We start from the raw sequence: 15,877 nt of genomic DNA, 5'->3' as shown, positions 1-15,877 counted from the left end.
AAACTTTGTCTAACAGCACAGCAAGAAATAGTAATTGTACATCAACTAGGTAGATAATCCAGGTAGAAAATTCATTTCAAGTAAGTAATGGATTGAGCACCTCCGGGCAGTGTTTACACTGCGCATTTTGTTAAAAACAAGGTGAGAGCCACATGAATGGCTCCCAGTGCAGCAAATACAGTGACCTGAGCAAACCCTTCACGTTTCTAGGAAGACACAGGTGCTCTTGCAGATACTGTGGACCATACTGGAATCTATGCTGAATGTGCATATATCATGTTTATTTGTGTACTTGAATAGCTTTCATAATTAATTAGCCCTGATTCTTCCAGTATTTGTGTACTGCTTATCTTGAGAGTGTGAGCCCTTTTTGTACACCAAAGGATTACAGAAGTCCACCCAAAAAAAGGGTGTAGATGTTGTACCTGTGGCCATGCTGAAAAAAAGAAATCCTATACAAGCATATGGCTTTCTGGATACATTGAACCAGCTTTGAAAATCCCCTCTCATGGGGATAAACTTGGATTTGCAGAAGGCAAGAAAAGATTGACATCTGCAGCTACACATAACAGCTTTTCTGGCATGATTAATGGAAAGAGGTCAGCTATGAATATGACATGATGACAAAATCTAATCAGTATGACCATACACAGGCATAAAATATGGAAAGATAAAGAACTTCAGTTGAAGACTTTGAGGTCTATTAGAAATAGTACAAAAATATTATATTGGTAAAAATCAAGCTTCTTGTCAGTTAGCATTCATTTAATGTTTCATCAGCTTCTTCAATTCTGGAATAAAACATTTTATAAGTAATTATGGAAAGCATGCAATTTGTGTACCCATGCTTTCTATATTTATTATAGTGTTCAGGAAAACAGTAGATAGATTTATACATAATAGAAGTAACTACAGTGTCTGTTTCAGTTAAGTTTTTGTTTCAACTAGATATGTTCCCTTTTGTCCTCCAGAAGTTTGTAAACAGCTCCATCTTCAGGCATCATTCCTTGTGCTAAAAAAGAAAAATGTAACAATCATAGCTTAGCCAAAGCTTTCAGAGACCTGTAAACATTTTGTAGTTTACATTAACTATTAGCAGTTAAACCAAAGTAATGGTCTCATATACCCACTTCTGAGATATATTAAGCTGAAAGAAAATCATTGGGATTGAGCAAAGAATCTAACAAATAAATTCTGGTAGGTCAATGGCAAAGTGCATGCATGACAGGAGTACGTTTACCTACATCTAAATTAGACTGAAACTGCATTGCCACCACTAGAATGTCTTTCTGTCAGCAGACAGATCCTGAAGTGCACAAATCAAGTCAAATCAATTTTTTAAATGTGTATGTAGCTAAACAAAAATGAATGAAGTGAGAGAGGCAGCACATTGAAAACATTAACATATAGGAGATGAAATATCTAAAAGTCTTGGATAGAGTACATCTCCCAAAATCAGGCCTCCAGAATAGCCTTTTGATGACCATTCAGTGTGAAAATGAAAGATGTAATTTCATATGCTTGCAGGAGTAAATGAGGTGTTCCTTGGATAATCAGGAGAGTATAATTCTATCATCTGATGGGTGTTTTTCTTTCCAGTGGCAGTGCCTGAATAAACCAGTGAAATTATTTGATTTTTTTAATCTGAAAACACTTTGGAATATAGTTTGCCTCCAGAACCTGGAAAAGGGATCTCTGTTTATTTACCGGGATATTTGGTAGTGGATAATATGATAATTTCTTGAGCTATAAACTAAACTGAATATATTAGTCTGTCAAATATCAGTATGTTTGTCATTTTAAAATACAGTCTATTATCTCCATATTTATTTTCTACTAATCCTGCTGGTCAGATTTGATCAGATCACTATTATTCTGAAGTCTTGTGTGGTTCCATGTTAAATAGATGTATCTCCTTGTGTGTGTAGGTTTACACAAAACATCCTTCTTTTCTCTAAGTTGTCACTTTCTGCACCCATCAGATGTACAATAGGTAACTGAGAACACAAAATATAACACAAAAGATACATACATTGCTTCTCTGAAAGTGGTAATGCACAAAGAAGCCTTTTACTTTATTTCATAAGGGTTTTAATTTCACCATCTCTCTCCATACATAGCCAGTCCTATCAAATTGTTTCTATTTCTAATCTGAAAATAGGAACATGCTTGTATATCTTATGAAACAAATGTGCTGTATTTCCCCCACACCCCAAAACACTCCATCTACTCTTTGTTCCAAATGTCAAGGAAACTGACTGTTTATAGGAAAGTAAGCACTATACAAGGTACAGGATGTGGACCCACAATCTGCATGCAGATTTAATGCATGCCTAGAGATGCCAAGAGGGTGTCATCCTAGTATGGTAAAATCCTGGCTCCACTGAAGCCTGTAAATTTCCATTGATTTACATGGAGCCTGGATTTCTTCTACATCATTTTCTTGTCGTATTATATAAACACTTAGCAAAACAATTGAATTTTAGAAAATTAAAGTAGTTCTTTAACTATATTGATGGGATAACTGAGCATTTCTTTGAAAAGTTAGGTTTGCAGGATTGTTTTTTAAAAAATTTTTCTTTCTATTTAGAGCCTACAGGACTTCTACCAACGTTAATGACATTAGCTAATAATACTAACTTTTACTAGAGAAAAAAAAAGGATAATTATTTGAGTTTATGGATATTAAGTTAAAATATTGGTGTATAGTTTAGTTACCTTAATAAGAAAAGAGAATTTATTATTTTTTTTTCATTAGAAAAGGATACCACTAGTATGAGTTTCTGACTATGCATGTAACAAACATTGAATTGCTCTTTTGGGGAGTATCCCCCATCACCTCCTTGACTCATCTGCATTAGTTGGGTGGACAAACAAAAACATTTTGGTAGGCTTGCTAAAATGATTACTTAATTCTTTCCAGAGTGCTTCAAATATAGCATTGCAGAGATGTGTTGTAATTTTATTGTCAAAAACTGGGATGGGTTCCCCAACAAACCAGCTGTCACATACAAGAAACACTTCTGCAGTGCCACGCAAATCTGTGGTCTTGTGATTACTTCTGAAGTTGTGTTCACCAGCAGTAGCAACAAAACAATTAATTATGGCTGATAAAATGCTTTTGCACGTGAAGCCATCTCCTCAAGAGATGGCTTTTTTGTAAAGAAAAAAAAAGCCAAAACTTTTTTGTGAGGTGATTATCTAATTCATATGCCATTTCTCTAATTTTTATATCAATTTGTCACTGAAATTATCATCTTAATCATAAATTTCTAAGTAATAGAAATTATGGTTTGGTGAGTAAAATAAATCTAAAACTATTCTTCCATAAGTTTGAATTAAAAAAAAATAAAGTGGGATATCATTTCTCTGACCCCTGTGCTAGAGAATCTGAAAAAATATCACTGAAGTGGCTTTTGTCTATCTTAAACTAGTAGCTGCTAGTCCTAAATCAATTACCTACCTAACCACCAAAAAAATTTGACCTGAATCAGTATAAAGCTTGGATTTATTTTAAAATATTTTATTTAAAATATTTTGACTGACGGAATTGCTCAGATCAAAATGATGGATTGGACACAGCTCTAATTTATTTAGAAGGACTCAATTAGTGAGGACCTGAAGACTTGGCAGAAAATATACTTAATTCTATAATTTTTCAGGAATGCTTTCATAGCCTGCTATTTTACTTGCTTGCATACTGTCTCTTTCTCATTAATAAGTTCAGAAGTAGAAACCCTCAGCCATTCTGCAGCCATAGGCTTGCAGAGTTGACAGTATTCCTATATAAATGTTCTCCCTGTGCAAGCATTCACTTTGGTTCCTTGAAGGGGGTTTTCCAGCCTGTCTGGTGACGCATGCCATGTGTTGCCAAGCAATAATGGAAATGAACCCATCAACTCATGGTTGCCTTCCCAGGATAATCTTCCACCCCATCTGCGCCTTTGCAGCAAACTTCTGCTCTTCCAACATCTGCCCAATGGTTATTATATAATCCATTTAATATATTCCTGAGGAGCCATAACCACTGCTGTGCCTGGACGGGAGACCAATGAGGCCTCAGCAGACATGCCAGAGCAACCTCTCCAGGGGATTGAACAGGAGCCAGATTCACCACAGTCAGTTAAGTACACATTCCTTTGGTACATGTGTGGCTAATCTACTTTTAATTGAGCTCCATTGTTTTCATATATTTAGTAAACAAACATGCATAGGTACAAAAGCTGCTGCTTGTTGACAACACAAACAGTATGCAGCTTGCTGGAGCTTTGAGCAGGCACCCTTGGCAGTAGATGTGGTAGAGCATATTTCATGAGCAGACATATTTCTTTGTGCTTTTTGCCTTTTTCTTTTTTCTTTTTTTTTTTTTTTTCTTTAACATTTCCTGCATCTTTTTGTCCCAGCAGCCTATTCTATGTGATTATCACAGCTCAGTGTAGGTGCAAACACAATGTCCTGCTCCATGCAGAGACATCTGTGTGCCAGCATTGTTAAAGGGTATGAAGTGGGTTTTGTCTAGGTTTGCTCTCATTTTTTTTTTTTTTTTTATTATTATTAAGCCTCTTTAGACTAGGCTAAAGAGGCAGGGTTCTGCCACTGTGGTGACTCTTATTGCCTTACTGGGAACAGAGACATGTCATTCACTTTTCACTTACCTTTAAAAGAACAAGCATTATATATATTTCCCTTCCCTATTGTAATTCACTATTCTGCATATGATATTTAGAGAAATTTTGTCATCCTTTGTTTGGTGTGTTAGATAAATGGTCAGTTGCCAAAACAACAGGGCAGCTCCAAAACTATGTTCAGGTCATTTAATTCCTTTTTTTGGCGACGGTTTTAATTTGCTTTCTATAGCAAGTAAGGTGATCTGAGAAGACATGCCTACCTCAGGGCTAGTACCTGGCTCCTGTTGGTGAGGGATGAGAGACATTTGGGGCAGCTTCTGAATCAGTACTTTGCTTGGGGCCATCAGATCTCCTTTGGAAGCCCCGGGGAGTTGCCCAAAAGCCATCCCCTTTCCTATCAAGCCTGACCCCGTTCTCACTGTCATTGCAAGGGAGGACAGGATGGATTGTTGGCAAAGACAGCGGTCTCCTCACTCCTTCCTTTGAGAGCAGTAAAAAAGATTTTAGTGGTTGAATAATCTTTGCTAGTACACATGTCTAGATGGCAGCTCTTCTCCTGGCAGGTGGTCATGCATCTGTAAGCAGTCTCATTGTGATGAATACACCCCAGTGTTACATCCTGACCAGGGGCTCCTGCTGCAAGACAGCTCTCAGCCCTTTGCAGGGGGGTGCTGCATCCGTTCATCAGGATGCTGTCCTTCATCTTAGCAAAGTCTCAAAGTGACATCTAGTGGAATACCTAGTCTCTGTGGGGAAATTTAATTAAACCACAGTCCCTTTATACCAGCACAAATATTGTGAAGGAAAACAACTCAACTCCTTTGACATTTTTACAAATAGGTTCAGTGGAAACTGCTGTGTTTACTTTAACTGACATTTGTTTTTTCAGTCAATTATCCCTCAGCCTTTTTTTCTTCCATAATTTATTACATGCTGCTCAGCCATAATAATAAATACAAAGTTGTTCCCCCTTTCTGTTGTTGTCTTGCAGGCTATGCTATGAACAAATGAAATAAAAATGAGTGTCCCTAATCTCCCTTGCTTTTTCATCTCTGTGGTAGCCTCAAAGTATTTATTATGGACCTTAGCAGTCTCATATGGAGCAGAGTTTAATCCCAAATGTGAACAGAAGATTAGTCTGAAACTCTAGTGGTTTTTTTCCTCATGCTTATGTCCTGCTTCAAAATGCATGAAAGACACTAAGGGTTGTTTGGGTTGTTGGTTTGTTGGGTTTTTTTTCATTTCAGTGGTCTTTTGAGCAAGACCTTTAACCATGACACTTAAAAACATCTTTTAGCCAGATGACATCTTTGTTCCTTAGTTCCTCTCTCTGAACTCAGACAAACACTCCATCTTTATTCAGTTCTTTACTTCCCACTTCTATTTTTTTTCCAAGAATTTCAAGAAATCTTTAGGACTCTCCAAAGAAAATGTACCCAAAAATCCAGTTTATAAAACAAAGGCCCTTATAACAGGGGGTGGAATCATAGGCTGGACTTCTGTGACTGTTTCCATTGGTTTCAATGCTTGGGATGTAGCCAAAGCTTCAATGAAAAATTATTTTTCAGGTTTTTCAATGAAAAGCTGTATGAATAGAGAAGAAACATGACCTTTCTTTTTTTTTCCTAACTTGCTTTTTAGAATGAAAAGAATATGACTGCAAGTGCAGAGCATGTTCTTCTCAACTCTGGCCTGCAGCAGCTGTGCTTTAAGTGATTTAAGAAAAAGCAGTGAAACAACAGAGTGCACTATGCACTCATTTAATCCATCAGGTACTGTCATGCTGCTAGCTTTCCTTTGTGCAGGGAAATAATCTGATCTTTAGTTAAAATCTTTTATTGAAACAAACCAAATATTTTACAACCAACATTCTTCACCTGGCCATTTTATCTGAAAATGTTTCCATTTTCTGAACAGTTATTTTTCATAAAATCCTACCAGTTGAAAACTAATTTTCTTCCTTTATTTTTCTTCCTATTGCTCTTCCTTTATAAAGAGCAAAAGGAGAACCTCAAGAGCTACATAAAGCTTTATGTTCCATCTGGGAAGCTCATCAGCCATCCACAGAAATGAACCTATTTAAAGTAACAATAAATAGAGATGTGAACATTTGGAATTTGGAAAGCTGAATCCACTGGAAATAAGTTATTTTTCAAAGTACTTTTCAATATGGCTTTTGCCAATAATACAGTGGATCTGGGACATACCTAATGATTCTATAATTTTTTTTATGTTCAGTCTACCAAATACTTAGGAAAACAGGAGAACAAAAAAAAAAAAAAAAAAAAAAAAAAAAAAAAAAAAAAAAAAAGAGGAAATTTTATACCAAATCAATATGGAAATCAGCTGTATTTTATCAGGATATGAAAATGTTATTTTTTTTTATTTCTTATGCCTAAAGTTTAGGTGCATCTTGCTTAGAAATGCTTCCTTGCAGTAAAATGCTTTCCAATGAAATATTTAGAAAACTAGTTAGGAAGAGGGATTTCCTTTAATCAGATTAGAATTTAACTGTTCACTTATGTTTTAATTGGGATATGCTGGAAAATGCCCTTCAGATTGCAATTGTCCTTTTGAGCTGTAGGTTTACTTTGATTTCTGCAGTAAGTTCCACAGGTGTCAATGGAAAGGGCTTAGTATGGCCTTTAGAGGAACCAAAATAAGGGGGAAAAAAAAACGAAAATCAAAACAAAAGCTCGAAATGTGGTATGGACTTACTGCACTGACTTTCCTATGAGTCTGTTTTTCCTGATCTGATTCTAAACCTGGGTGAAGAGCTTAACTTCTCTTACTCTTGACTGACTCTGCTGGGGCTCCAAAGAAATCCTCTGACTCACATTAATATAAAAGCAAAAAAAAAAAAAAAAAAAAATTACTAACTATGACATGTATAATTAAGTTCACCACACAGAATGCCTGTGGTCACACTTTTGCTAACATAAATTCCCAAAGGAGCTTTTTAACTGGAAAGAGAGACAAACTGTGTGAGTGCAGCACAATACCCTGGAGAAAGCTGAGATGGGTAGTCCTGCTCAGAGGAAGAGTGAATCAGCCCAAAGGCTGAGGGTGTCGTCCCAGGTAGAACACTGAAGCAGAGCAGTTGAAAAGAAGAGAAAGGGATCTATGTCTGCACTGCCATATTTCCATTTAAACACCTCAAATCAGCTTGCTTTCTTTCTCTTTCTTTCTTTCTTTCTTTCTTTCTTTCTTTCTTTCTTTCTTTCTTTCTTTCTTTCTTTCTTTCTTTCTTTCTTTCTTTCTTTCTTTCTTTCTTTCTTTCTTTCTTTCTTTCTTTCTTTCTTTCTTTCTTCCTCCTTCCCTTCCCTTCCCTTCCCTTCCCTTCCCTTCCCTTCCCTTCCCTTCCCTTCCCTTCCCTTCCCTTCCCTTCCCTTCCCTTCCCTTCCCTTCCCTTCCCTCCTTAATTCATAAAGAAGTTGGCCAGCTTCTTAAAGGTTGGTTTCATTGAAATTAAGCATTTGAACAGGTCTAAAAATGTGACTCAGAAAGGTCACCTCCATTGACATTGCAAGCAAAGCAAAATAGCTGAGATATCCTACTGCATTTTTTGTGAAAAGATGAGTTCAAACCTTGAGACTGAATAGCTAATTCTGTATTAAATTATGTAAAATGAAAGAACCTATTTGATAAGGATATTTTTATCAGTTTGAAGTTTAAGGTAATTCAATTGAATGTATTCATTGAGATAGGATTTTTAAATTGTCATTCCATGTTTCAGGTTACCTCCTGAAATAAATAAATGAATAAATTATCTTTACTTCAAATACAGATGTTTATCCAAGTATAAGGGCCAGATCTTACCAGTTCAGCCCAAATTAGAGACTAAAGACAGCCTTCTGAATGTGACTCTGGCCCTGCTAACAAAATTTGGGAAAAAAAAAAAAAAAAAAAAAAAAAAAAAAAAAAAAAAAAAAAAAAAAAAAAAAAAAAACAACCCAAGAGAGAACTAAGAGAACTACACCTGTGCTTGTCAATAAGCAGTTTCTTCAGAGAAGTTAGACAAGCATGTGACACAGACACTACTGCATATAATTTCTAATTTCCTGAGAACCAGTTTACTTTTGACCACCAGCAGGGTTTCTTTGTTTTTCATTAGGACATGGCTAAAGCTCTCTGTGTAACCATATCCAGATTGCTAATGAAAAAATATTGTCTGGAGTCACACATGTAATCTGCAGACTGTGGGTATAATGAGGGTAGGGAGCAATGTATCAACCTGTGCATGTACTGAGTGGCTTTGTTACCACACCAACGCCCCAACTGAGCCTATATTGTGCTGCTTATTTTGACAGATGTGTGTGAAAATCTGCCTCTAGGTGGAGTTTCCATAGACTAGTTCTTTTGTAGACTTTGGGCCCTTTCATCTTTCCTTCCTTGACTAAGTGCCCTATCCACACTAGTGAAAATTGAATTGAATTCTAATTAACTTAATAGAAATAGCATAGATTCTCATATTCTGAGAAATGTAATGCATTGTAACAAAATTGCCTCCATTTTTCATGTTATGCTTCAATTGCAAATGATGCTCATAGTGTACTGTAATATTTTTTGGTGAGGACTGACAGATTTCCTGAGACAGCTCTGTGCAGTAAAAGCTGTATGATAAGGCAGGCTGGGCTGGGCTATGGATAGTAACAAATCTGTCATTGCTTGTACAGCCACAAAAGCACAGACTCCTTCACAACTACAAAACCAGTGTGGTGCAAACAAAGGACAGATGCTTCTTGAAACCAGAATAAACCTGATTCTGATGATATGGGGCCATCTGAACTTACTCTCCATTTTTCCATCCGATGCCAGGAAGGCTGTAGTTATTGTAAGATACACCATGTGCTTCTAGGGTGCTATCCTGTCTTCTTATTTGCCCTCTGCTCTCCCATGCATTTCAGCCAAAGTTTTATCTACAAATGACTCCTTACAGATCAGACTTCACCTCGTTCTTATGGTGGTGTAAAGTTGATGCCCGGGGCACAGGGGGAGAAGAAGCAGAAGAGGGAAGCAATTATTCTCTCCATACGTAGGCGCTTCCTCCTTCCCTTCCACCCCTTAGAAGCACAGGAAGTTCATCCTCAAACCATATGGTACCTAGAGATATGCTGTCTTGGGGGAATGCCAAGGGCCCAGCAGCACCCTCAGGGGCCAAGGGGGTCCTTTGCCTCACCTCCTCTCCCCAACTTTCCATGGCGTGCTTTCCTTCACAAGTTCCCTTATCACGCTTCTGCCAGTGCATCTCCTCCTGGCCTGCAACACCTGTGCTGCATTACAGTGCAGAAAACAATACCCACACTGAGACAGGCAAACTGTATTTCATTTGTCAGCCTTGCTCAGCTCCAGAAAAGCCACTGGAATTAATCCACTCTGCAGCCTTTGATAGCCTGTTACTGAGAGGCTGGGTGAAAGTACTGGGGGCACTGCCGGAAGGGTCAAAGCCTTTGAATCAATGTTTGAGTGCACCAAGTTGTGCTTGAAGAAACCAGCAGTAATGATTTAATTCCTGTGATGTGCTTGTTCTCTCTGAGCTCTCCATTGGCAGTGATGTAATCAAAGTCACTTGGCGTGGAGTTGGCGGACACGATGGTTTGTCTGCTTTGGCATTTGTGATCCGCTTTGTTAGCAGGACCTGCTTATAATTTGAAATATATGATTTCCTTCAAAGTGGCATAGTTTTGAAAAATAGCATATGACACACTAATAAATTATTCAGCCTTCTGAACTGGCTACATGAAAAGCACATTTCTCCATCTGCATCTGGCTAGGCATTTGCAACTGTTTCTCTTGGATCTGTACCGCAGCCCACTTAGCCATGGTTTTGTGACCTCCAGAAAGGATTAATGCAATATGTTGTGCAGGGGCCTGCTAGTGAAGGTCACTTGGAAGTGTAGGCTGGTGTGACATGTGGCTGCCCACCTGCTCAGTGCTGTTGGCCCTGTTATCCTATGTCTCCAAACTGCAGTGAGCTGAGGCATGGCACACAACAGTCTCCTTTCTAACCATATTCCAGTTAAGTGCTACAGGACTCAGTCCTGCTGAGTTTGTTGGGGCTATTTCTCATGGGACCAGTAGTATGAAAATACCTACAGTCATATCTACAGCTACAGTTAATGCAATGCCTCTTACAAAAGTCAGAACTTGAGACCAAACCCTTAACACCACATCTTGTGGAGGAAAAGAACTTGCCGTGATTGCTGCCAGTAGGGAGGTCCTTTGTCATTCCTGTTGAACTTACACAAGGGTTTTGTACTACTCAGTCATTAACAAAACCTCATCCTTTGTGCTTTGATTAGTTCTCAATAAGTCAATTGGATTAGACACCGTTTTTGTGGAGTTCAGCTGCAGCACTCAGGACTCCAGTCTAAACCCAAGATGCTCCTAGAAGAGGGACATAAGGATGGTATTAGTCCAGGGGAACCGCAACCTCAGCAGCTCAAGACTCCTTTTTACTTTCTCTTCTGTCAGAGAAATAGCATTGTGCAGCCTGCTCTGAGATAGGAAGACTTATGGGGAAGATGGCTTTTTTAGGATTTTATTAATTTTTTTTCATTTTGTTACCTGCTTTCTGCACTTGGAGGTGTATTTCATCAATCAAAGAAGAAGCATTTGTATGTGAAATGGAGCAGTTTGCAACAAGCTGTAGAAAGCCAAAATGATCCCTGTATCTTAAGCACACTGGTTTTCATAGGCTGTATACTCTGTTACTGGGCACAGGATAAACAATGAAGATACAGGACTGAAAACAGAGCTACATAAACATTTTATTTTTGTGACAAAAGCTGCTCGGTGTGCCAGAAACATAATCATGATCATATTCAGCTAAAAAATATCAGGATTTAAATGCCCTGGGCCTTAATTTTGATGAAAGACTTCTGCATACCACCAAAAAGAGACATAATCAGTACTGCCTAGGGTCTGGCATCAATCAGGCTCAAAATTATTCCTTTGCCAAGGAAAATACATCTTCCATATCTTGGGCTAGGCTGGATGTCTGATGTGTTGGTACTAGAAGAAAATAAAAATTGGGCATGTTTAGACTAAGATGAGAAGTGTGAGTCCTACATGACAAGGAAAAGGTGCATATTCTTGTTAAGTCTGACAAAACTGAGAAGTCAGATTTGAATCCTCATTAAATGTAAAAAAAAATAAAATAACATCGAGGAAGAAAGATTTGCCAGATTATGTCTTCCTATTATTTTAATGTGTGATTTAGTAGAAGAAGGAGTATTAAGATAGGCCATGAATGAATATGATATATTGCACTTTGGCTAAACAAATCAGGGACAGATTTAAATGGAGAAAAGTAGGGGAATGAGTTATTGCTTTTTCCCCACCACGTGTATCACCACAGTAGGGGAAATGCCAACAGCACAGTCAAGATCATGCCTTTACCTCCCAGCTCAGACAACTGGTCCTCAGCACTTGCCCTCCCATGGCCCTCCCCTCCTTCTGTCCCAGCACCACGCTGTCTCTTGCTTCAGTCCCACATCCACTGTATGGAAAGGCTTTGTCAGTCACTCATATAAGTGCACTCAAGTTCCAAAAAAAGCTTCCAGAAAGGCATAGTTACCCAGCTTCCACCAGTATTACTGTCTTTCCCCGTTACAAGACCTGCCTGTGCATGGATTGATACACAGGATCTCACATGCAGGCAGAGAACACCTTGAGCCACTTGGCCACATGTTCTTCTGGAGTCTCCTGCTACTCCTTTTGCCTTGCATCCCCCCCTGCATGAAACACCCAGCATCATGAAAAGGCCTTAGCCTGGCTCACACGGACACAAGGAACATATATTTGGGATAGAAGTGGCTGAATCCAGTGAGACTCAGGAGGGAAGAAAACTTATGGGATCAAGGCTGAAGAAGGGTCTTACCCCTCAGAAGCTGTTATTGCCCCAGCAATTTTGGTGGTTGGGAAACACAACGTTTTGTTGTCTTCTGATTGGTGAGGCTTGCATTGCCCATATCACACAACTCAGCCCCTGCATGTGTGTCAGCAGATAGCCAAAGGATTAAATTTCTCAGCTCTGCAGTAGCTGGGCTAACCTTCTGCAAGGCACTTAACCTTGAGCTAATAAGTAGTGTCCTTCAAGGGGTAAAACATTTAACTGCAGCTGTTTACTATTTACACAAAAGGACTGACATGCGGGCCTTCCACTCATGCAGTTGGGCTCATGTGAACGCTGTTCAAAAAGAAAGGAGAACAAACATTCAGATTTTATTACATTTGCAACTTACAGAGGGCAGACTGTCCTCAGCTGTGTCACTTGTGAACTCTTTCTTGAGCTTTGCTCATAGTCAGAGACCATATTAATTTTTTCAGTCATTTTCTTTTCCATTTGTTGTTCAACACCAAACCATGAAAAACGAGCACTGACGTAATGATTGATCATGAAGCTGGGGGTTGAAAGTGAACACTAGAACTGTTGGGCTGTATATGAAAAGGGGTTTGGGGTTTTTTCCTTTTTTTTTTTTTTTTTAGATGATAATATATTGTTTGTGAATGGGTTATTTATTAGAGCCATGTGTAGCCTAAAAGTTTTGTAAAGATGATTACTAAAGCATATCCATATGTGGAATGTGTGTGCATATTTGTAAACTTGGCGATTTCTCCAGAATTTTTTTAAATGTTTGTAGGAAAAAGGTCTCTGAAATTGTGTAGGGTCATTCTTTTTCTTAATAGTAGGCACCATATTTTCAAAACTATTGCACTTTGCATAGCTAATACTTTAGTTCTGGTATCACATGCTTATGAAGTGTTATATACTTATAAAATAATGAATTATCTAAATATTTGATAGTCTGGCATCAACCTTAGCACAAAATTTCTTCTTTGCCAGCATATTGTATTCTCCAAATACTGTTTTCAAACAGATACAGACTTCTTAAGGCATCTCTGTTGGAAGGTAACAAAAATTGGGCATGACTAAACTACTGTTTAGTAGATTCGGAGTGCTTTATCACAATGGAAATTGTCATGGTTTTTGTTAAATTTTGGAATCCTGGAGTATCAGATTTTTCTTAAAGGAACATTTGGCCAGATCACACTCCTGTGACTTTTGTAAATAGAAACTGTGGAGGTTCAGGCAACAAACCAATATTCTTGTTTCCTGCTCTTACCTAGTGGGTCTAAATGCAGAGCTTTTCCACTACAATAAGCAGAAAAATTCAGAGATAGGCCTGGTGGGGCTGAGAGCAGGACTTTTTCTGTCATATGTTCCAAGACACTCCAAATGGTAACAGGGATGGGTTCTGTTGGGTCTGACAGCATTAAATCAGGCTTTTACAAGATCTAAGCTTTGTAGAAAGGAGACCGTCCTGCCAAGTGCCTCAGAGGCAGGCTGCTATCTATTAATCTCATTTTAAAGGAAATGAGGAAAGCAGCACAGACAGGTGCTCCCTAGCAAGGAATCACAAACATAAAAGGAAATCCATGAGCTGATACTGCAGAGAGGAAATGGGCTTGTAACTCAACATTGACAATACACAACCAGCGGAGACAAACCCAGGTACTTCTGCATGCAGCTAAATTCAGGCCCAGGGCTTTGCTGAGTCTCCACAGCCTGGAGAGTTTGCCATCAATGTGCAATAATCTCCCCTCATGGCTTTTTGGAGCTGTGCAAATGCACTTCTCTCTCCAAGGTGCCCAGAGCAGCACTGTGCTGTCACACTGTGGATTGCCCTGTGAAATCCATGTCTTGAACAGATTTGTGAATATTTCCCAGTACCTGTTTAAATTTCAAAGTAAGAAAAGGAACAGGTAAAAGCAACTTGGGAAAACAGACTTTTTCCACATAGTTGAGAGTTTATATTTCAGGAAATAGGGATGTAATTAAATTAAGCAGTTATTTAAGGGTCTTGTTTTAACAAGGCATAAATATTGATTTACATTACTCTTAAAAATGAAGGCATGGATCATTTAAATTCATTATTAGGTTGCTAGAATGCCTCTCTGGTTTGAACTGGAATTTAAGAAGATCAAAAATTCATGTCACAAACCCAGAAAATATATAGAATACAGGTTTACTAGAGAAAAAGATCTAGTAAACAGAACAGTCTGAAACTAAATGAGAAACTTAAAAGGGATTTGGGAAGTCAAGCACTGGAAGCTATGATTTGCTTCTCATGTTAAAAATAGCATCTCCTTCACATCTCTTTAGGATCAGGCTTATTTCAAACAATTCTAGTTTATGGAGACCATTCTATGGAAAAAATATTTAATATATTAATTTTCCTTTAGGCAGACATTTCAGCTGCAATAATAAACCATACCTAAATTTCATGGATGAATTAATTTCACATCAAAGCTACGGTTTATGCCCATAAAAATTTTTGTGTTATAGCTCAATGTGGAAAAACATATTTAAATGACCTGGAAGCATTTAATTCCTAAAATATGCAATAAATGTACTTGAAAAAGGTATACAATTGTTGTCAGTGATGCTGTAATTTATCTTCAGCTAACTAAAATAATTGTAGATTTTTTTTAACTGCAAGTTATGAATATATATAACTAGCTTCTTATTCTTCACCTTGGTCATAAATAGACTCTAATTTTGTCCCAACAATTTTATGGAGGAGGTTTGGAGGAGAGTTGCGGTAACTCTGTGTGTGATTGATGCCAGTTTAAAAGTCTACAGAGCTGGCTTGTTTCATTTTTGTCAAAGATCAGCAATGGTTACACAGGGTTTAAACCATTACTGAGTACTTAAAAATTTCTTACCAGATGTCTGTATGATTGTGTTTTCTAGTCTAATATTTATCTGGGCATCACAGCAGCCTCTAGGATTTTCAGAAATGAAAATCAAATCCTTACTAAATTCATTAAATTAAATCCTTGATATGTCCCATTGCTTGGTGTATTGCTCTCAATTTACTTACATAACTTTTTGCTTCATTATTGTCTAGAGCTTCAATAAATTCTTTGGATTCTTTAGGGATCATTAGTGTTAAATCATTTCAGGTTGTCCTCTGTACACTGTGATGTGAACTTGCACAAGACATATTGGTGGCTACTGTACTGTAATAGTTGATCAACTGCTCCTCCCCCAGGCTTTTGTACCTTCTGTCTGAACTTTTATTACTGCCTGTTAAATTATGGCAGTCCCATTAGTGCTTAACAAACGTCTTTGTTCTCCTGCAGTTGTCACCGTATGTTGGTCTTCTCCCAGCTGCTGGTTACGAAGTTTCCAATTTTCCCAGACCATTACCTCAAATGCAGCTCTGGCTTGACTTTGGTTA

Source organism: Zosterops lateralis (genome assembly GCF_965231275.1).
Source record: "Zosterops lateralis genome assembly, chromosome: 5".
Taxonomy (NCBI): domain Eukaryota; kingdom Metazoa; phylum Chordata; class Aves; order Passeriformes; family Zosteropidae; genus Zosterops; species Zosterops lateralis.
This window is presented reverse-complemented; position numbering follows the sequence as displayed.